The 22,254-nt window shown below is 42.8% G+C and overlaps 2 protein-coding genes across 4 annotated transcripts in view; one reads left to right on the top strand and one right to left on the bottom strand.

Annotated features, from left to right (window-relative positions):
• aig1 (androgen-induced 1 (H. sapiens)) overlaps positions 1–22,254 on the top strand; it is a 109,242-nt gene that overhangs the window by 57,182 nt on the left and 29,806 nt on the right. The window lies entirely within an intron of this gene.
• Positions 22,006–22,254, bottom strand: part of adat2 (adenosine deaminase tRNA specific 2) — a 61,276-nt gene continuing 61,027 nt past the window's right edge. Inside the window, exon 8 of the transcript XR_005630833.1 lies at positions 22,006–22,050. The gene's annotated coding sequence lies outside the window, so the exon portion shown is untranslated. The remainder of the gene's footprint in view (positions 22,051–22,254) is intronic.

The following is a 22,254-nucleotide window of genomic DNA, read 5'->3' as shown; positions in this document are numbered from 1 at the left end:
CGACTGACCGTACGTCACTTTAGAATGGTCAGTGGTGGCTTCATTGAGACACATTTAGAGACAGGTAGATCGATATTAAAGGCACTGCATCACAGATAGGTAGGTAGATTGATAGCCAAATTTCCCCCGTGAGTTGCATTTCTTTTTATTGCTTTCTCTTGATATTGCATATTTAGTAAAGACCAGTGAGTCCTTCATATTAATTAGTTATTTTACCAGCATATCAATATGTCACCCTGCACAGACATGAATAAGCCGTCTACTGCCATCTACGTTTATAAGTGTTGTGTAGACCAAAAGAAGCCATTGTTAAGGCCTTGTTTCTTAGTAGTAAATGAGTAATAAATGCATTTCTGCAGTACCTAAACTAAAGTGTTATCCAATTAATACAACATAATGCGTAAATAGAAAAACAAAAATAGAATAAAGTACTTTTTTAAAAATTTGGGCTGTTGGTTTCTTCTCCTTATCAGTTGTTGGCTTTTATTCCAGGTGTAATTTTTGCTTTACTGTGGGTTTCGATCACTTTTTCTCTCCACGTATGTTATCGGCTGTTCTCTTCTGCTGCTGTAAAGCACTCCATCCATTCGTGCTTGAGACTCGCATCTGCAGTTTAGTGCCATCCACCTCCACTTAAGTACGCCCAGTTGAACCAACATTGCAGATTCACTGCTGCTCACCTCTGTTCCGCTTCACCATTTTTTTTTCCTTATGCTTGTTTTTAATTAGATTTTTTTTTCTTCCAGATATTTAAATCCCCTTCATGATTTATGCAAACAGCGCTGATTACATTTAATAATATTAAAAAAAAGTAACATTCGTCACAAATGGTCTCGCAATGGAGCTTTCTGACTGTGTCGTCGTAGTGTGTCAATGCTTTGTGTGAAAAGAAGAAGTTGAGACAACACGCTCATAAAGGTTTGGGGTGTGAGCCCTGTGTGCTGTCAGGTTCAAATTAGCCTTTCCTGTCTTATGCATTCAACAAAATAAATCATACAGCGGACAACATTGCAACACATAGTAAGACTGGCAGAAAATTGAACACAGAGGGAATGCTGGGAAGAAGGTCGAGCGGAAATGACGTGGAATGTTGAGGCCGGAAGTGCAGTCGTCAGGTAAGGTCGGAAGTGATGGGTTTGTTAACGGGTGTGTGGAATCATCTGCCAGTCTTCCAACGGTGCGTTTTTATTCTTCATTTTTTCTGTTGAACAAGAGAGCGAGACGTTCGTGCCCTGTACAAAACCCACTTTCTTTGTGCTATCCCACGTTGTTGAGCCCGTTCGCATGTGTGTGACATTTGCTATAAGAGGGGTTTCCTATAGATTTATCGTTGCAATGAGCACCCATGTAAACAGATCCCTGGGGCAGGGCAGGGTAGGGCAGGGCAGGGTTGGGGTCTGGCAGCACCCAGTCATTTTCCTGCCTTGCTTGCCACCTCTCTATGCCTCAGTTTATTTGTTATTTGTCTAATTATGTATTCTCAGTCAGTTTGTTTTTTTGTTTGATTGTTATTGAGTTTCTCTATGGGCATTTTTGTTCTCTTGTGTTGCTTGTAATTTATGCGTGGACCACCAATACATCACTGCTGGGGTCAACCCTAACCCGATTTAAGAGAGGCTGGAAAGTGGATGTTTAATAAAAATGTCATTTTTCAAGCCAAGAAATGCAATGACTCTACCCTTACAGTTCATTGAATGCACTCTGGTAGATTGTTGGTATTTTTGTAAGGACTTACTATTGTTTTGGACTCTTTCTGTATCTAAGGATTTCAGTTGAGTATTTTGTATTGGGACTTGTCTGCTTCCCTTTAGCCTTTTTTTTCTCTTTAGAGCATTTTCTTATTTTTGTTAATACTTTTTCTTTTACAATGAAACTTGGCACCACTTGTCACCTTTATGGTACCATTCCTAATGGTGAAGCGTGGTGGGGTTGTTTTTCAGGGGCTGGGAGACTAGATTGGGTCTGGTGTAAGCTTTCCAGAGATCTCCTTAATAAAAACCTGCTTCAGGCCAGGGGTCCTTCCGACAGAGCAGTGACCCTACGCACAAAACAGACAACACAGCAGTAGCTTAGGGGCAACTCCAGGAATGTCCTTGAGTGGCCCAGCCAGAGCCCAGTCTTGAACCCAATCGAACATCTCTAGAGGGTCCTGAAAATAACCATCCAACGACGGTCTCCATCCAACCTGACAGATCTTGGGAGGATCTGCAGAGAAGAAGAAGAAGAATGGCAGAAAGTCCCCAAAATCCAGGTGTGTAAGGCTTATCGAGTGATCATCCGAATCCTTTTATTTGATATCATCTACTGTTGCATTCTTCTCTGCACTTGTAATATTTCTGTTGCATTATTGTATTGTATTGAGGATTGCTTGTGTTCTGTTCTGTATATTTGTATTGTATTGACCCCATTTTTTTGAAACCTACCTGGAAAGGGGTCTCTCTCTCTTTGAATTGCCTTTCCCAAGGTTTCTTCCATTTTTTTTTTTTCCCTACAAGGGTTTTTTGGGAGATTTTTCTTGTCTTCTTAGAGCAAGGGTCCTCAATCACGGTGCTGGAGGGCTGCAGTGGATGCAGGTTTTTGCTCCAAACCAATTGCTTAAATTAGAAGCTCTTATTTCTCAAGTAACACTTCTGCTTCACTTTAGTGGTCTCGCTCATTAAGATTTTGAACCCTTATTTTAGTCTTAAACAGCTGTAGTCTTGGTTTTTAATGGCTCCTAATTAGCAATAACATGCAAATGACGAAAGAGACCAGCATTTCTCCATTTCCACCTGTGTGTATTTATCATGCACTATTGGGTTTAATTAAATACTTGGAAGGAAAGTGAAGAGAAAAAAGTGAAGGACTGAGAACTACTCATCCATTTTAGCCTTCAAATCAGTTGGATGATAATCCTTAGAAAGGGGGGGGAAATCTAGGATATGAGAATGGCCTGACGTGGCAGAGTTAAAGCACTAGCAAGCCATGAAATTAAATTATTGGTAAGAATTGCTTTCTAATTAAGCAACCGGGTTAAAACAAACACCTGCAACCACTGCGGCCCTCCAGGACTGGGATTGAAGACCCCTGACTTAGAGTCAAGGCCTTCTGTCAAAAGGCAGGGCCTGTTAAAGCCCATTCGGCACTCCTTGGGTGATTTTAGGCTATAACAAAAAAAAATGGTGTTGTATTGTACCCAAGAAGACTCCAGGCTGAAATCGGTGCCTAATGTGAGTTTTCAGTTGTTTTTTTCTAATACATTTTTGCTTTGTCATTCTTGGGTATGGGTGGTATGGTGGCACAGTGGTAGCGCTGCGGCCTCGCAGTAAGGACACCAGGGTTCGCTTCCCGCTTTCCTCCCACAGTCCAAAGACATGCAGGTTAGGTGCATTGGCGATCCTAAAGTGTCCCTAGACTTACTATTTTTTTGGACTCTCTTTGTATCTGTCTAAGGATTTCAGTTGAGTATTTTGTATCGCAGTAGTGTGTGTGTGCCCTGCAGTGGGCTGGCGCCCTGCCCGGGGTTTGTTCCTACTTTGCGCCTTGTGCTAGCTGGGATTGGCTCCAGCAGACGCCCGTAAACCCTGTGTTAGGACATAGTGGGTTGGAAAATGACTGACTGACTGACATTTTTGGGTATTTGAGTTTTACTTGATGTGGAGGAAAAAAAAGATTTTTAGCACAACGCTAAAAATGAGAAAAAAGTGAATGGGTCCGAATGCGGCTGGGATTGGCTCCAGCAGACCCTCGTGACCCTGTAGTTAGGATATAGTGGGTTGGATGATGGATGGATGGGTCTGAATGCTTTCTGAATCTACTGTATAAACATCCAGGGCCTTCTTCAGGCTGCGCGCGAAACCCCAACTGTACTGATTTGCCTCATTTGCACGTCCAAGCAGCCAAAGCAGAGTATAAGTTCAAGAAAAAGAGGTGGGAATAAGTAATCTTGTTAAATGGTTTTTTGCACATTGTGATGCAGGTTCACATGGATTTGATTCCCACGCCTGTGGGTGGGAACACAAGACACACTGTGAACGAGGACCGATATGACCCAAAGGCGTGTGAAAACCTTGTGCTGAATGCCCCTTATCTCTTGCATCAGGAGCTCTTTCTAATCTTAGCAGCAATGACTGACACAGGTGTTTAAAACTCCTAGCACGCTGATAAAAATCTTTGCAGGAAATGACTGAATGGTAGTCCGGTGTGCCGACTAATGTGCCTGTACTGTTACAGATACACAGTACAGTAAAGCTTAATTACTGTTGACTTTTTGTTCCTTGGCACTGCAAAACGTATCTTGGCATTCGTCCAGCGCCGGTCCTGTTAATACAGCTTATACCTGTCAAAACTAAAAGGCCACACTGCTGTTGACGCATTAATTGAAGGCTAGGAAATGACGACTAAAAAAGCAGAAATAAATTTAAATGAAAAGCAAGCCCACTGAGCATCACTCGTGTCGATTTTAAGAAACATAAAGCAGGGAACAAGCGAACAAGATGAAAAGCCAAACCAACTGCAAACTCTTCATCCCCCCCAGTCACTATGCAGAATTCCCAAACCCGCCCAAAAGACGCGTAGATAATTCCAAGTCAGCCGGGTGTGGGTGTGTGCGTAAAGCCGGTGTCGCATTACACGACTTCACGGGATGTCAGACTTGAAGACTTCATTGCTGATCTTGTCGCCAAAGTATGTCAATTGACTAGGGCCGCTGTTCGATGAAAAAAATGTAATCACACTGTAAATATTTTAAATTGAAATTAACTGCATATTAGTCCCAATTTATCGCATTTCCTTCAAGCATATTGTTTTCTGTAAAGGAGAAACGGGTCAGGTCAGGTTGGGGAGCCTGCACCTGGTACAGCGCGTTGCTGCACCCACCATACAACAAAACAACTCAGGATCCTGGTTGGCAACCCCCCAGACCGACACGCGGTCCAGTCCCACCCTCTGGAAATGACCCACTATCTGCCGCAGCCAGGTGTTATGTGGGCATCCCCTTGGCCTTGTTCAGCCACTCGGTCCCCAACAATGAGCCAGATCACCCTCGGGAGGGGGGGATCGCGCCACATGGCTGTAGTGCTGTAACTGATGCTCCCTCACAATGCAGGTCATGTGCGTCATTTGGGACTCCATGAGCCACACAAAGTCAAACCAGTGGTACTCAAGAGACACACATGAAGGAGTCCAGTCCTCATCTCAGGTCACTGGATAGCGTCCACGTCTCACAAACAGGAAGCACCAGGACTCTAACAACATGAACCTTCTGCAGAGATATCGGGAACGCCACACACACCCCTTTCCAGTGACCTCATGGCCCCCCATGCTCTCCTAATCCGTCTACTGACTTCAAAGGAAGAGTTACCAGAGCCATGAATGTCACTGCCGAAGTAAGTAAATCTCTCGATGAGGTTGACACTCTCTCCACAGACAGACACACTGCTGATGGCCGTGACCAAGAGGTCATTAAAGACCTGGCTGTTGGTTTTTATTAGGACACTCGGACCCCTCACTCAGTCTCTCGAGAGCCCAAATCAGAGCCTCCATTGACTCCGCGATTCATTTCTAATACAGAACAGTTTTAAAAATCGCTTGCCATTACATACTAAATTATGTCAGTAAGTTATTGAATAGTTTTGTGTAATAGAAACAATGACCACCAAACACCCCACACACCCAGGGATTGCTATAATATTTGAGATTACCTATAAATATGGATGTATGACAACGTATTAAAAGCAGAAACAATTACACTAACTAAAAACAAAAACATCAAATCCTGGTTTGGCTTTTAACTATAATAATAGTACTAGGTTGTTGTACCGTGTTAGCCATTACGAATGTAGAGAAAAGCCAAGCAAAATGACACCTTTCATTACATCTTGCCTGAAGAAAGCTTGCATATTGTAATCTTTTTAGTTAGCCAATAAAAGGTGTCATTTTGCTTGGCTTTTCTCTACAACTATAATAATAATAATTCTTTATTTTTATTTTACGCTATTCTCATTACTCAAAGCGCTTCAGTGAGTAGGAAGCCACTTGAACCACCATTAATGTGTGGCATCCACCTGGATGATTAGACAGCAAACATTTTTGCGCTGGTACGCTCACCACACATGAGCAGTTAGTTGGTGAAGGGGTGAGAGATAGTTAGCCAATTAGAGACAGAAGAAAAGGGACCAGAATGAGTAGGCTGTGGTGGGCAATTTAGCCTGCACATTGGGATACACCTTACTCTTTACGATGGATGCCCAGGGATCTTTAATGACCTCAGAATGTCGGGACTTCAGTTTAATGGCTCAGCTGAACGATGACACCATTTTTATAGCACAGTGTCACCGTCACTGCACTGGCGCATTGGGATCCACATTCAGATCACTGGCTAGGTGCCCGCCTGCTAGCTTCACAAACACCTCTTCCAGCAGCAACCCAAGCTTTTCCAAGATGGCCTCCCATCCAAGTACTGGCTGGGGCCTGAACAAGCTTAGCTTCAGGTGGATGACCTCTTCTGAAGTGCTGTGGTGTGGCTGCTGCACTGCGATAAATCACGTTGTGCTTAACTGCATTTATACACATGACCTTAGCTGTTACCTCAAGAGGAGAAGTAATTAATTAGATTGAAAATGGGTATAGATGAGACATTTAAATAGCAAAGGACAGTCGGAAAGAAATATCTGTCTGATAGGGTCATTTATTTAGAGGTTCTACATTTCACATTGTCATAGAATTCATCATTTATGAATTATAAAATTAACTTCTCTACACCCTCAGCCCTGATGGATGGAAGTATTAGCATGATCAATTTGCAGTTATCATTGCCTAGTTTTATTGGTTCCAGTGTAATATAGGATAATGTAGGTAATAATGTGGACTGTAGTATACAAGTAATTAAACAACAACATACCTACATGTCTACTTTGGGGAAATTCTAAGTGAATTGTAAGAAATTAAATGATGTGTTGACCTGCTACTACAATTATTGGTGCTGCTTCAGTAAGTGTGAAGTGCAGTCAGATTAATTAGATTAAAATCATTCATTTAATCATTAATCACACAAAATAATGCCAATTAATCAGCAAATCTACAATTGACCAGACTTTCAAATTTCACAATTGCATGATGACTTTCTGGCACTGTTTCACATTTCTAAAATACCGTAACCTTGTACCTTTCTCTGCCAGTGGTGTGTTGCATGACAGAGCTGGTGTTGTATGAAGGGTTTATAGGTATGGCTCAATTTTTCCTCCTTATTTTTCTTTTTTCCATTCTTTCATGGTACTTTTACCACAAGACATTAGACAGACGAGCTCCTCTTCTGTTTGCGAGGTCCAAAACACCTGCATTCCTTATTTCTTACGGTAGCATTATATACGAGGGGGAGTCAAGCTAAAATTAGAAAATAGGATTTATCAGAAAATGGAACGAACCTTAGCAAAACTGATCATGTCATTTCCCAATGTCGTCTCCAGCCTTCTCAATGCACTTGTACCAGGATTCTAGCAGAATGAAAGGTTTTGTCTTGTCCTCGCCACCATTTGTGCACCCGAGTTATTGTCAAACACTACATGCCAAGGAGTATTACAGTCACTAATGCAAGTTACTGCGACTTGCTGGAGGCCAATGTGAAGCCTATTATTCGATCCAAGTGGTGTAGACTGCTGTCTCATCGACAAGATAATGACACAAACACTGCTACGGACACCGAGGCTTGTCTGGAGAAACTGAAGTTTGAGGTATTGCCATATCTTCCTTATTCACCAGATTTGGCACCATGTGATTTCCACCTTTTTGGTTCACTAAAAAAACTTCTGGGTGGTCGTCGATTCAAGACAGATGACATCGTGAAGAAAGCGGTGCATGAGTGGTTGCGACGACTAGACAAAACCTTTTATTCTGCTAGAATCCTGGCACTTCTAGGCAGGTGGCACAAGTGAATTGAGAAGGGTGGAGACGACACTGATTTTTAAGATTAATTCCATTTTTGGATAAATCCTATTTTCTAACTTTTGCTTGACTCCCCCTCGTACAATTGTACTTCCTGATGAGCGCTTATTGGTTGTCTGCTGTTACCTGTACAAAAGCGCGCCCCTTCGACCTGTTTGATTTTGTTGGGACGAGTTGAAGACAAGTTGGAGTGAGTCACTGAGTATGTCAATACCACACTGACTGGCAGTCACAGGAGTGTGCCATGGCAGCCTTCAACTCCCTATGATAATCTAAATGAAGTCTACAACTGAAGAAACGCTACTGGGGCTCCTTTATACCAACAGAAAATGCCTGTATAATGTCTCACTGGGACTCTGACTGGGCAAATAAAGTTCTGTCTGTCTATCTAAAAGTCTACCATTGATAAGGTTGCCAGATTAGAAAATTAGAAATACAGGACACTCTTAAAATCTCTCTCTATATTACTATATACAGTGCATCCGGAAGGTATTCACAGCGCATCACTTTTTCTACATTTTGTTATGTTACAGCCTTATTCCAAAATGGATTAAATTATTTTTTTTCCTCAGAATTCTACACACAACACCCCATAATCACAACGTGAAAAAAGTTTACTTGAGATTTTTGCAAATTTATTAAAAATAAAAAAATTAAGAAAGCACATGTATATAAGTATTCACAGCCTTTGCCATAAAGCTCCAAATTGAGCTCAGGTGCATCCTGTTTCCCCTGATCATCCTTGAGATGTTTCTGCAGCTTCATTGGAGTCCACTTGTGGTAAATTCAGTTGATGTGACATGATTTGGAAAGGCACACACCTGTCTATAGAAGGTCCCACAGTTGACAGTTCATGTCAGAGCACAAACCAAGCATGAAGTCAAAGGAACTGTCTGTAGACCTCTGAGACAGGATTGTCTCGAGGCACAAATCTGGGGAAGGTTACAGAAAAAGTTCTGCTGCTTTGAAGGTCCTAATGAGCACAGTGGCCTCCATCATCCGTAAGTGGAAGAAGTTCATAACCACCAGGACTCTTCCTAGAGCTGGCCGGCCATCAAACCTGAGCGATCGGGGGAGAAGGGCCTTAGTCAGGGAGGTGACCAAGAACCCGATGGTCACTCTGTCAGAGCTCCAGAGGTCCTCTGTAGAGAGAGGAGAACCTTCCAGAAGGACAACCATCTCTGCAGCAATCCACCAATGAGGCCTGCATGGTAGAGTGGCCGGACGGAAGCCACTCCTTAGTAAAAGGCACATGGCAGCCCGCCTGGAGTTTGCCAAAAGGCACCTGAAGGACTCTCAGACCATGAGAAAGAAAATTCTCTGGTCTGATGAGACAAAGATTGAACTCTTTGGTGTGAATGCCAGGCGTCACGTTTGGAGGAAACCAGGCACCGCTCATCACCAGGCCAATACCATCCCTACAGTGAAGCATGGTGGTGGCAGCATCATGCTGTGGGGGGCAGGAACTGGGAAACTAGTCAGGATAAAGGGAAAGATGACTGCAGCAATGTACAGAGACATCCTGGATGAAAACCTGCTCCAGAGTGCTCTTGACCTCAGACTGGGGCGACGGTTCATCTTTCAGCAGGACAACGACCCTAAGCACACAGCCAAGATATCAAAGGAGTGGCTTCAGGACAACTCTGTGAATGTCCTTGAGTGGCCCAGCCAGAGCCCAGACTTGAATCTGATTGAACATCTCTGGAGAGATCTTAAAATGGCTGTGCACCGACGCTTCCCATCCAACCTGATGGAGCTTGAGAGGTGCTGCAAAGAGGAATGGGCGAAACTGGCCAAGGATAGGTGTGCCAAGCTTGTGGCATCATATTCAAAAAGACTTGAGGCTGGAATTGCTGCCAAAGGTGCATCGACAAAGTATTGAGCAAAGGCTGTGAATACTTATGGACATGGGATTTCTCAGTTTTTTAAGGTTGCAAGCAAAAATAAATACATTTGCCGTATATACTCGTGGATAAGTTCTCCCTCGGATAAGTTGGGACTTGATTCTACAGTATAATTTCTGGTATTTTATAATGTCTGGCGAATAACTCGAATGCGAAAAAATCATGCAATTGGTACAAGGGATTATGATATGCTAATACCCACCTGAGAGAGTAACCACGGGGCACACAGCCTTTTTTTCTATGTGGGTGTGGCAATGAGCTGTATCAGCGTGTGCTTCTAACCTCTGTCTCTCTATCGTGCCTAAGTGACCACACGGTAATACCCGAACTATTCCAAAGCGACGTTTGCACTGATTTGTGTTTTTTGTATCTCACATCCTCATACACCTTTATCATAAGAGCATCCCTTATCTACAATGGAGCGTTCAGTCAGAAGAAAATATGAAGCTGGTTTTAAATTAAATGTTGTTGAAGTAGCGAAAGAAATTGGTAACCGCCCTGCTGCAACAAAATTCGATGTGTCTGAGAAACTGATGCGAGATTGGAGGACACAAGAAGATGTAAAAAAAAAAATTAAGTGTTGCATTTTTGAACAAGCATATAAATTGGGGTCTGATTTTATGATTGATTTTTCGGGTTTCAAGACCCGACTTATACTTGAGTATATGCGGTAGTTGTAGAGCTTTCTTTATATACTTCAATAAATGAGTTTGTTTAATTTTCATTTGACACACGAACATTCAGGCCAGTGTGATCCACCAGAGTGCTCTTTCCATAAGAGCTCTTTTTCCGAGTCTCATTGGAAATGTCCATTAGCTATTATTAATGTGCCATTAATGCAACCTTCCGCTTTACATAATTGAAAAATTTTGCAGCGGCTTCATGGACACTATATATTTTGTTGATGTTAAATATTTTGTGTCTTGGCATGCCATGCATTCAGATGTTGCCAACTAAGATTTGAAGAAAAGGCATTATTGTGTGTATTCTTACTCTAGTGCTTCAGCATTAATTATTTAGTGTCGATCATATGCAGTGTATCATTCAGCTCATTATTCAGTGACCATGAAGCTTAATGAGAATAGCCTTTTGCAGCTACAGCAGTAAAGATGACACTTTTATCTGTATAAATAAATTCATTGAGAATAATGATGGTAGAATAATGTAAAAAGAGAATCTTTGTCACATTTACAGTGGCATGCAAAAGTTTGGGCACCTTTGCTTAAAATGTCCGTTACTGTGAATAAGTGAGTAGAAGATGAACTGATCACCAAAAGGCATACAGTTCAAGGTGACACATTTCTTTAATAGTTTAATAACCAAGATTACATTTTTATTCCCATCATTTAAAGGTACAAAATACCATAAAAAAATGGAAAGGGCCTGAAGCAAAACTTTGGGCCTCCGACATGGTCAGTACTTAGTAAAACCCCGTTTGGTGAGTAGCAAAGCTGGTAAACTCATTTTGTAGACAGCTACGAGTCTTTCAATTCTTTCTTGGGGTATGTTCACCCATTGTCCTTGCAAAAGGCTTCTAATTCTGCAAGATTCTTGGGCCGTCTTCCATGAACTGCTCTCTCTTTTGAGATCTCTTCACAGATTTTCAATGATGTTTAGGTAGGAGGACTGGGAGGGCCACAGCAAAGCGTCAGCTTGCACCTCTTGAGGTACTAAATTGTAGATTTTGAGGTCTGTTTCAGATCATTATCCTCCTGTAGGCCCCATCCTCTTTTTAACTTTAACATTTTTGCAGATGGTGTGATGTTTGCTTCCAGAATTAGTTGGTATTTGAACCCATCCTTTCCTCTACCAATGACATGTTCCCTGTGCCACTGGCTGCAGCACAAGCCCAAAGCTGATCGATCCACCACCATGGTTAAAAGTTGGAGACGTGTTCTTTTGCTGGAATTCAGTCCCCTTTTTTTCTCCAAACATACCTTTGCAGTTTGCCACCCTTCTATTTTCACTTCATCAGTCCACAGGACTCGTTTCCAAAATGTATTAGGCTTGTTTAGATGTTCATTTGCAAGCTTCAGGTGCTGAATTTTGTTTAGTTAGGACACAGGAAAGGTTTTCTTCTGCTGACCCTACTGTGAAGGTCATATTTGTTCAGGTGTTACTGCACAGTAGAACAGTGGACCACCACTCCAGAGTCTGCTAAATCTTCCTGAAGGTCTTTTGCAGTCAAACTGGATTTTATTTGCCTTTCTAGAAATCCAATGAGCAGTTCCTTCAGCAAGTTTTCATGTTTTTCCAGACCTCAATTTGATCTCCACTGTTCCTGTTAACTGCCATTTCTTAATAACATCACAAGCTGAGGAAACAGTGACCTGAAAACACTTTCTATCTTTTTGTAGCCTCCTCCTTCTTTGTAAGCATCAGTTCTTTTATTTTTCTGAGCACTGAGTGGCTGCTTAGAGGAGCCCATGGCTGCTGATTGTTGGGATGATTTGAGGAGTCTGAGAATTTATACAGCTTTGCAATTTGCATCACCTGGGGTCGTCTAATGATGACTGTGATCAAGCCATAGCCCTAACGAGCTAATGAAGGTCTGAGACCACCTTGGGAAAAGTTATGAGACCTCAAATACCTTGGGGTGCCCAAACCTTTACATGGTGCTCTTTTCCTTTTTTTACTTTCTCATATATGAAGCAGAGGGAAACTACTGTAATCATCCAAATATTCAATTTCGAGGTTTTGTTGAATCTTGACGTTTCTTCTTGACGCCTTTCCCCATTTCCCACAAGCACAACATAGTCCCAATAAGCACAAGCACTATCACAATACTTTTGTTATTGGACTTCTGTGCTCATCACGGATTGTCCATAAAGAACACCATGTTCAAGCATAAGAGTGTTCATATGTGCACTTGGCACCAGGACACCCTAGGCCTCAGTTCGATGATCAACTTTGTGGTCGTGTCGTTGGACTTGCGGCCACATGTCTTGGACACTCGGGTGAAGAGAGGGGTGGAGCTGTCAACTGATCACCACCTGGTGGTGAGTTGACTTCAATGGTGGGGAAGATGCCGGTCAGGCCTGGTAGGCCCAAACGTGTTGTGAGGGTCTGCTGGGAACGGCTGTCAGAAGTAGCTTCAACTCCCACCTTCGGCAGAACTTCACCCACCCGAGGGAGGTGGGGACATTGAGTCCAAATGGGCCATGTTCCGTGCCTCTATTGTTGAGGCGGCTGACCGGAGCTGTGGCCGCAAGGTGGTCGGTGCCTGTCGTGGCGGCAATCCCCAACCCGTTGGTGGACACCGCCGGTGAGGGATGCCGTCAAGCTGAAGAAGGAGTCCTATAGGACTTTTTTGTCCTGTGGGTCTCTGGAGGCAGCTGATAGGTACCGCAGGCCAAGTGGAATGCGGCCGGTTGTTGCTGAGGCAAAACTCGGGCATGGGAGGAGTTTGGACAGGCCATGGAGAACGACTTTCGGACGGCTTCGAGGAGATTCTGGTCCACCGTCCGGCCTCAGGAGGGGAAGCAGTGCAGTGTCAACACCGTATATGGTGGGGATGGTGTGCTGCTGACCTCACTCGGACGTTGTCGGTCGGTGGGGGAGTACTTCAAGACCTCCTCAATCCCACTAACATGCCTTCCATGAGGAAGCAGAGCCTGGGGACTCTGAGGTGGGCTCTCCCATCTCTGGGACTGAAGTCACCGAGGTGGTCAAAAACTCCTTGGTGGCAGGGCCCGGGGTGGATGAGATACCGGAGTTCCTAAGGCTCTGGATGTTGTAGGACTGTCTTGGTTGACACGCCTCTGCAACATCGCATGGACATCGGGACAGTGCCTCTGGATTGGCAGACGGGTGGTGGTCCCCTCTTTAAAAGGGGACCGGAGGGTGTGTTCCAACTATAGAGGGATCACACTCCTCAGCCTCCCTGGAAAAGTCTATTCGGGGGTTCTGGAGAGGAGGGTCCGTCGGATAGTCGAACCTCGGATTCAGGAGGAACAGTGTGGTTTTCGCCCTGGTCGCGAACAGTGGACCAGCTCTTCACCCTTAGCAGAGTCCTGGAGGGTGCATGGGAGTTTGCCCAACCAGTCTACATGTGTTTTGTGGACTTGGAAAAGGCGTTGACCGTGTCCCTCGGGAATCCTGTGGGGTGCTCGGGAGTATGGGGTACGGACCCCTGATAAGAGCTGTTCGGTCTCTGTACAACCGTGTCAGAGCTTGGTCCGCATTGCCGCAGTAAGTCAGCCCGCTTCCAGTGAGAGTTGGACTCCGCCAGGGCTGCCCTTTGTCACCACTTCTGTTCATAACTTTTATGGACAGAATTTCTAGCGCAGCCAGGGTGTTGAAGGGGTCCGGTTTGGTGGACTCAGGATTGGGTCACTGCTTTTGCAGATGATGTTGTCCTGTTTGCTTCATCAGGCCGTGATCTTCAGCTCTCTCTGGAGCGGTTCACAGCTGAGTGTGAAGCGGCTGGGATGAGAAACAGCACCTCCAATTCCGAGACCATGGCCCTCTCAGGGTTTGGGGAGAGATCCTGCCCCAAGTGGAGGAGTTCAAGTATCTCGGGGTCTTGTTCACGAGTGAGGGAAGACTGGACCGTGAGATCGACAGGCGGATCGGTGCGGCATCCGCAGTGATGTGGGCTCTGCATCGGTCTGTCGTGGTGAAAAAGGAGCTGAGCCGTAAGGCAAAACTCTCAGTTTAGCAGTCGATCTACGTTCCTACCCTCACCTATGGTCATGAGCTATGGGTAGTGACCGAAAGAACGAGATCACGAATACAAGCGGCTAAAATGAGTTTCCTCCGCAGGGTGTCTGGGCTTTCCCTTAAAGATAGGTGAGAAGCTCAGTCATCCGGGAGGGGCTCAGAGTAGAGCCGCTGCTCCTCCGCATCGAGAGGAGTCAGATGAGGTGGCTCGGGCATCTGATCAGGATGCCTCCCTGGTGAGGTGTTCCGGGCACGTCCAACCGGGAGGAGGCCCCGGGGAAGACCCAGGACACGCTGGAGGGACTATGTCTCCTGGCTGGCCTGGGAACACCTTGGGATTCTCCGGGAAGAAGTGGCCGGGGGAAGTCTGGGCATCTCTGCTTAAGCTGCTGCCCCCGCGACCCAACCCTGGATAAGCGGAAGAGGATGGATGGATGGATGGATGACTATCACAATACTACTTCTTCTCTTTTATCTCCTCCAGTCCTCCCGGCAAGCTTCGTCTCCCTCCTCCTGACTGCCTTCTGGAGCAGTGGCTGCTGGCTCCTTTTATAAGGCACCCGGAAGTGCTCCAGGTGCTCTTTGACCTAATTCTGACAGCACTTCCGGGTGTGGTGGAAAAGCTGCTTTCCAGGGCTCAGAAGTAGCTGCAGCACCCCCTGGCGGTGCCCATGGATCCCAACAGGGCAGCACCAAATTCCAACTCCCATGAAGCCCTGCGGGAGTCCGAGGCACCACTGCAACCCTAACATACCAGAGCGAGGTACTATCCTGACCAGACTTGCTCCCCTGGTTGTCCCAGTGAGGAGGCGTCCTGGCCTTTTACAGAATATTTATATTGCCCTGTTATGTGTGAATGGATGTGTATCAGCCAAGCCAGCTTTGTCAAAGTTTGACGCACCAGAAGCAAATGTGAGAAACATTACCAACTTGTTGAGAAAACTGAAAGTGGAGGTCATCAAAAACAGAAGGGCAGTTTGAGTGAAGTGGTTGTGAAAAAGTGAGGAGACAGCAAATGTTACAATAGCTGATCAGCATCTATCTGGTTCACAGTTGATTGTCATCATCCAGAATTTGGGCTACTTCAGAATTCCAAGGGGAGTTCAGTTTAGGAGAACACAAACAGAAAATGATCTGGCATTGAAAGTTCTGCATTTGAATTGTAAGAGGTATTCAAAAATGGTCTCAGATCAAGACCTATAGAAGAGGCAAATGTGTCTCCCATATTTTGTGGGCAGTCATTCACTACACACACACACAATATCTCACTGGTTCTTGAAGTCACATCTCCACCTAGTGGACAACACTGAGTAGGTGTTCCTAAGACTCGTGATGCCAGATCTGCTGTAGCTACTCAACCTCATCCATGGGAGGCTGCAGCAACTGCAGGGTTTTCTTCCAATGTGATGTGAATTGGACTCCCGTCTTTATTAAATGTGCCTTTTCAGTCTTTATTGTGTCAATCCTGAAATGCACAACAGGGTTGATTTTCTTTTTAAAGGAATTATGATTAAGTCTGATTAAGCTATAGTGCTCTGTCTCTTTCTAAGATTTTTCTGTTTATTTTGTTTTAAAAATTTGTTCTTTTTTTATTAGTCAGTTGCTTGATAATGATCACAGAAGCAGAAATAACAATGCAGTGGCACTGTGTCTGCCCGATGTGAACTTGACACTATTTGAAAAGAAATGCGTATTTCTTCAAAATGAAACTCCTTGTGTCATTGATTGGTCTTTTTCAGCTGTGATTTTACAGTCATAATGACCACGTGATGTGAAATTGTGTAGTTTTCATTCTCATAGATTTCAATAAGCAGGAGTCCACCTATCCATCCGTTTTCCAACCAACTTATTCCACAGCAAGGTGGCGGAAAAGCTGACAGCTTTTTAACATTTATCTTCTTTTGATGAATCTTGAACATTAAACTGTATCCAAATAAAGCCAAATGAAAAAGAGAGAGGACACAGGCACTACATGCCCAAAAGAAGCAGCAATTTAATCTGTAAAATCATTAGCAGGTAACCGATAATGATATAAACAGCCCCACAGCAAAATCTCAATGTCTGGAATATTTAATCATATTTTTTTTTTTTAAATCCCATAAAAAAATAGAATTATTGTGTCATTTTGTGCCCTGCTATATAATTAAATGCTAAGGTCTCTGTGTGTGTGCGCACCTCCTGTCCCTCATAGCAATCTGACTGTTCAGTTTGGCTCTGGTGGCATGATCGAAAGAGGAAGTTTGAGTGAAGGCGTAGAAGACACACTGAGAGTCCCCTTTAAAGACGGGAATAAGGCACCTCGAAATGACCGAGTCTCAGAAGCACCCTTTACGGAAACGCACGCAACAGAAGGCGTCTGGTCAAGAGAGATTCAGGCACACGAGGATACGGAGGAAAGTCTCTGAAGGTTCACGTAGGGCGAGAGATATCACTTTTTTTTTTGTTTATTTACTCTATTGCCCATCTTCAACATGGCTAATAAAGAAGGTCTAGAGCAGTGTTTCCCAAACTCGGTCCTGGGAAACCCCTGTGGCTGCAGGTTTTTGGTCCAACCACATTCCTGATCAACAACAACAACAACATTTATTTATATAGCACATATTCATACAAAAAAATGTAGCTCAAAGTGCTTTACAAAATGAATAGAAAAATAGAAGACACAATAAAAAATAAAAATAAGTCAACATTAATTAACATAGAATAAGTAAGGTCCGATGGCCAGGGTGGACAGAAAAAAAAACTCCAGACGGCTAGAGAAAAAAAATAATCTGCAGGGATTCCAGACCAAGAGACCACCCAGTCCCCTCTGGGCAATCTACCTAACATAAATGATGATGATGGTCACGTAGACTTCTGGCTTTCAGTCCATCAATGTTGGTGCATCCTGATGCTTTGAGTAGGTGGAGGTGGCGCAGGCCGCCACCACAAAGAAACCAGAAAAAGAAACAGAAGAGAGAGTTGGGGTCAGTACGGATTTTAGAGCCACCATGAATAGTTATTATGAAGAATTGAACATACAGAGTATCAGGATTAAGTTAAAGTGAAGTTAGGAGAAGGCCATGTTAAAGTAATGACAACACCTGATAACACTGAGCTCATTTAATTAGCTTTTTTTTTTTTTCTTTTATTCTACATTCAGAAAAGCACAGCAGCATGTTTTTTACATTTATAAGACATTTATAAATATTTTTGCTTTTGCTCTAGATTTAAATGCTTCACTCTCTTTTGTTGCTTTCATTCTACTTTGCCCTTTTTCTGTCCGGTTTTTCCCCTTTGTTGTATCTTATTAATGACGATTTAAAACGAGCAGAGCAGACACCCAGGCAAACAACACTGAATAATCAAAGGCTGCAACTACTTTAGAGTCAGACCCCCTAATTGGTAAATAATGGATTAATTAAACAGTTAGAACACCTTGAAAAGTAGGAAGAAAATCAAGATGAAAATACTGTTAAAAAGAAAAAAAAAATACATTATTCCTATATAACTGCTTGGTACATTTGAATATATATTTTTTTAGGCAAACTTAGTTTTCTAATTTCTATATCTGCGGTGGGTTGGCACCCTGCCTGGGATTGGTTCCTGCCTTGTGCCCTGTGTTGGCTGGGATTGGCTCCAGCAGACCCTCGTGACCCTGTGTTCGGATTCAGCAGGTTGCAAAATGGATGGATGGATGGATGGATATTTTCTATATTGTTCCCTAAACACAGAACTTGGGAAATAACACATCACTTAATTACCCCAGGAGTTAAATTAAAAACAGAAGCTGGTTGGAACAAAAACCTGTAGCCACAGAGGTTCCCCTGGAACCTGAGTTTGGGAAACACTGGTCTAGAGCAATAAATATTCATTAGATCAGTTTTATAGCAAGTTTCTGGAAGAACCTAGGTTGGCCGTTTTACCCCATATTCCTCTACTATATCGACTTCCATCTTGCATATTAACATCTGTAAGAGGCATTTTCTACAAATCCCTTATCACCTGATCAATACAGTGTTTCTTCAGCATATCTCTAGATCAAGATCATTTTTTCACATCCCATGTCCATACCACCTAAGGAGCTGCTTCTGCACGACAACACTTGTAGGTTCAATATTCCCTGTACTGCAAAGATCTACTTTCTTCAATCTGTCCACACATTCATCTTATCATACACATCTCAGTTCTCTCTAACATCCTCAGGTGTTCAGACGTTACTGCCCAGCTCTCACTACCATACAGCTTACAGGTACGCACACAAGTGCAATAACTTCTCGCTTTCATTTAGTGAAGTCGCCTTGGACTTTATTAATGGTAGTACTTTTATAAACTTTTGACAACCACACCTCAACCTGGTGGTTGCTGCTAAATCTGCTCCACCTGTGGAAGCTAACATATTGCCAAGAGAAAAAAACCTGCTGTTCCGCTCTAACTTTGTATTACCTTGGTATCACCTGCTGTGTCGCTGAATATCTGTGGGGTTCTTTCTGTTGTTGTACTGACTGCTCGGTGCTAATCCAGGCCTCAATAAACTGGTGTGGGCTCCTGCCGTGAAAAGCATCTGGACCAGCAAGCCAATAGGGCAGAAAATAAGAATACACTTAATAAAAATGGGATTAATTAAATTAGACAGCTAAAATGAAACCTGTGTCTACTGCAGCTCTTCATGGATTGAAGTGAGCAGATAGAGGAGTTCTAAACCAGACCTTTATTTACATATCTATCTATCTGTCTGTCTAATCCTGCCAACTACTCTATCTCTCTCTCTCTCTCTCTATCTATCTAATCTCCCCACATCTATGTGGAGTCAATGTGCTTGATCAACCTTTTCCATAAAGCTTAGTCCTGCACCTCCTCTCCAGTCAGACTCTTTTCCTTCAGATCTTCTTTTGCATGACCAATCCACCTCCCCTTTGGCCTCCCTATCTTTCCCTTCCCCTGGACTTTCATTTTCATCAATCTTTTGCCCATTTCTTCCTTGTCTCTTCTCATCACATGTTCATACCACTTCAGTCTACTTTCCTGTCCTGTCTTTCCCACTTTTGTTATACTTCTGATCGTCTCATTTGTTATTCTGCCCTTCTTTGTAACTCCACACAACCATTCACCATTTTCATTTCTGGTACATTCTGGTACACTAACTTCTGCTGCACTCCCTTTACTGCCCCATGTCTCAGCTCCATACATCATTGATGGTCTTACCACTGTCTTTTTTGTCTTTATCTTTTCCCACTTCTATATTGAGTTGATGTGCTTGACCAGCCTTCTCCAAACACCTCGACCTCTCCATTCAAGGCCATTTCCTTCTGATCTTCTTTTACTTTATCCATCTTCCACGGCTTTGGCCTTCCTCATTTTCTCTTCCCCTGTGCTTTCACTCTTTCACCCACATCTTTATTGTTTCTCCTCAGTAAATGTCCATACCACTTCAACATCTTTTCCTGTACTTTCTTATATTTCTTCCACACTTTTGTTGTACCTCTGATTCTCTCATTTCTTATTCTGTCCTCCTTTGTAACTCCACACATCCATCTTAACCTTCTCATTTCTTCCACATCCAACTTCTTCTCCTGCTGCGCTCCCTTTACTGCCCATGCCAGCTTCATACATCATTGATGGTTCTACCACTATCTTAAAAACCTGACCTTTAACCTTTGCCTCAATTCTCCGCTCCTACAATACTCCTGATGCCTTCTTCCATTTTTTTCTATCCACACTGCACTCTGTGGGTTATCTCTTCCAAAGTTGTTCTCCATTCTTCAAACCTCCACTACAGTTTGGCCGCCTTGTGTTCCACAACACACTATCTTCAGCAAAATGCCTGCACCGCGGAGGGGGAGAATGGTCAATGAAAATATCTTCAACTAATGAAATTAATAGAATTTTAAATATATTTTTATTAACTTGGCAAGTGAATGTAAGGGTGCATTTTGCTGAGTTCAGAATAAAATGTTGGTGCTATTTGTTTATTTTGCAATTCATACCCCATTGGAGCTGGAAACCCCCAATTACTGTGTGGCTTTTCCCTTTTCTAATTACATAAATTCAGGTCACCTTCTAGAATTACAGCAGTATACTGTAATATAAAGGGCACATTGCTGAGGTTTCTACAAAGATTTCAAATATGTAATCGTATTGCATAGGCATTATGGGTTGTGCAATTTCAAACCTTTCCTGATGAGTAACTGGAGCTGGAAGAAGATCCATAAATGGATAGGAAACCAGTGCTGTGGAGCCATTTGGTGGTTGGTTCCATGTTGTTTGATCCCTGCATTATGAACCTATTGCCATATGCTGATATTTCTTAAATGGTTGCCCTCCAACCTCAGAGCAATGAAGGAGAAAAGTCACAAACTGTTGCATTTGAGTGTACGTATTGCTAAAGGCTACATTCAAACTGCTGTTAAAGGTGACTCCATTCCAATTTGTGGCACATATCTGATTTTTTGTTTGTCTGTTTAAGTTAATTTTGCAAGCCCATCAAATACGATACAAGTATGTACAGATATTGATTGTGAATCTGCAAGATTAATAGATTAAAACAATTCATGTGAGCTAACAGACAATCAGGAATGCCAGCTACATGCTTAGTGCCAATTGTTTAGTGTACAGGACATCTGCAAATTCATCAGCTCACGATGGCCAGTGCTTTGAGTGGTATCATCACTGCTGGATCTGTGTATAGAAACCTGTGAACACGAGAGGGGAGAAATCACATTTCAATTAGCTGGTATTGATGGCTCTTCCTCCTTTTTTTTTTTGTATTTTACATTTCTCTGAAAAGATCAAATCTTTATGAAATGATTCAAAATTAGGAGTGGTCTCCCTTCGACTTTCTCGTATAGTCAGATATGGAGATGGCTATTTGAGGTGTAAACTGCAAGACCATGATTATATTTTTATATTGTGTACATTAATGAACCATCAACATCAAATCAAATTAATAATATATTGAGTAATTATAATAAAGTTAAATCAGAATCTGTAGTTGCATGAATAAAAGGTAAAGTACCACTTCCAGTTAGCGGAAATAGCCCAAAAGGACAGAAATCTATGTATTGTACCTAATAATTGTATGTAGAATTTGACTGACCTAAGTGAAAGCATACTCAACTTATCGTGTTTACTTACACACACACAGACATAATTCCAAAAATGGTATTTTCAGACTCATGGGTCTAAAATGTCCAAATTGAATTTTTGCACTATTCCAATACTTTCCCTACACTTCGTATGCAAGAAAGCCAGGGAGTTCTAAAACATTGAGATTCATCAAAATCTTGAGGTTAACGTTTTTGGACAATTAAAATACTTTCCCTACGAGAAAGTAAATCAGACTCAGAAAGGTTTAAAATGTCGAGATTCCTCAAAATCTCGAGACTGAATTTGTTGCACGATTCCAATACTTTCCCTATATACCTATACAAGAAAGTAAACACAATTCATGTGGCGTAACAGACAATCAAGAATGCCAGCTACATGCTTAGTGCAAATTGTTTCGAGTACAGGACGTCTGCAAATTCATCAGCTCACGATGGCAAGTGTTTTGAGTGGTATCATCGCTGCCAGATCTGTGTGTAGAAACCTGTGAACACAAGAGAGGAGAAATCATGTTTCAATTTGGCGGTACTGACAGCTCTTCCTTTTTTTTTTTTTTTTTGGTTTTTTACATTTCTCTGAAAAGATCAAATCTTTATCACATGATTTAAAAACAAAAGACATAATTAAGTAGCAGCGCAAACACAATTTCAAGAATGTAGTTAATTATTGAATCTGACAGCCTAACAGG

Source organism: Polypterus senegalus, chromosome 16 (assembly GCF_016835505.1).
Source record: "Polypterus senegalus isolate Bchr_013 chromosome 16, ASM1683550v1, whole genome shotgun sequence".
NCBI lineage: Eukaryota > Metazoa > Chordata > Cladistia > Polypteriformes > Polypteridae > Polypterus > Polypterus senegalus.
This window is presented reverse-complemented; position numbering and strand designations above follow the sequence as displayed.